Source organism: Pteropus vampyrus, unplaced genomic scaffold (assembly GCF_000151845.1).
Source record: "Pteropus vampyrus isolate Shadow unplaced genomic scaffold, Pvam_2.0 Scaffold291, whole genome shotgun sequence".
NCBI classification, from domain to species: domain Eukaryota; kingdom Metazoa; phylum Chordata; class Mammalia; order Chiroptera; family Pteropodidae; genus Pteropus; species Pteropus vampyrus.
In genome coordinates this window covers 1,038,684-1,039,899 of record NW_011889072.1, presented here as the reverse complement: position 1 = coordinate 1,039,899, position 1,216 = coordinate 1,038,684, and the positions used below count along the sequence as shown (strand labels likewise).

At 68.8% G+C, this 1,216-nt stretch overlaps 1 non-coding gene across 1 annotated transcript; it reads right to left on the bottom strand.

Annotated features, from left to right (window-relative positions):
• Positions 1-1,023: 1,023 nt before the first annotated feature.
• Positions 1,024-1,142, bottom strand: LOC111729940. The gene has a single exon (XR_002776476.1). It is a non-coding gene; the product is annotated as a 5S ribosomal RNA (ribosomal RNA).
• Between the last annotated feature and the right edge of the window lie 74 nt (positions 1,143-1,216).

Genomic DNA, 1,216 nt, shown 5'->3' with positions numbered 1-1,216 from the left:
CAAAGAAACCAGAGACAGAGCGAGTGACAGTGAGGGAAGGAGAAAGGAGGACACAGGTTCCCAGGGCAGGAGTCCCAATGAGAGCCACGAAGGAGTGGACCGAGACGGGGTCGCCGGGGAAGGGGAGGGCCGGGGGAGCTGGCTGCGGTCAGACACAGAGAGACAGTGAGGAGGATAGGGACAGAGACGGAGAGAGAGACGAGAGAGGAGAGGCCGTGCCGGCCCACAGAGAGCGGGACGGGACACGCAGACGAGCGCACCGACGCACAGAGCCGGACCCCGACTGTGACCCCGAGAGCCTGCGGCCGCCCTGAAGAGGCCGCTTCCGCAGCAGAGGGTGGTCGTGCCGGGGCTGGGCTCGGTCAGGGGAGGCGTTTTGTGCTCCGTGCTCAGTGCCGGGTGCTCCGTGCCCCGGGACAGGCCGGGGGCTCAGGGAGGCTCGTTGTGCTCAGAGTCCTGCCGGGGGTCGCGCCGCAGAAAGGAAAGACGTTCGGGCGGGTTCCCTGGAGTGTGTGTGTGTGTGTGTGCGTGTGTGTGTGCGTGCGTGTGTGTGCGTGTGTGGCCGTTCGCTGCGGCCTGTCGCGAGCGAGAGGGCACTCGCCGCGCACGCGCGCGCGCTCTCGTATGTCTCAGCCTCTCTGCCGGACGGCCTGGCGCCAGGTCCGAGGGCACCTGGCTGTCAGATGAGAAGGGCGGGGAGAAGCGTGCCGGCCGAGACTTGAGGCCTCGGGCGGAGCGGGGCTGGGCGAGGCGCCGACGGGCGAGTGGTGCTGGCCGTCCGGCCTCCCGGCGGTGCGAGCGAACTCCTAGCGTGTGTCAGAGACGGCGATCCTAGGGGCTCGACCTTGCGGAGCCCAGAAAGGGAAGGGCTCGGAGCGGAGAGCGAAAACAGCCCACGGCTGGCTGCAGGAGCGCTTGGGCTCGCGCGGCTGCCCGGGACCCCCGAGACTGAGCGACCGAGCAGGGCCCGGGGGCGTCCAGGGGCACCCTGGCTGGAGGGCGGCAAAAGGAGGGGGCGGCAAAAGCCTACAGCACCCGGTATTCCCAGGCGGTCTCCCATCCAAGTACTGACCAGGCCCGACCCTGCTTAGCTTCCGAGATCAGACGAGATCGGGCGCTTTCAGGGTGGTGTGGCCGTAGACGAGAAAAGATGTCGCCTGCCGCCCCAAGAGCTCGAGCCTGGCCTCCGGGTCGCGGGAGACGCCCGAGCCTGCAG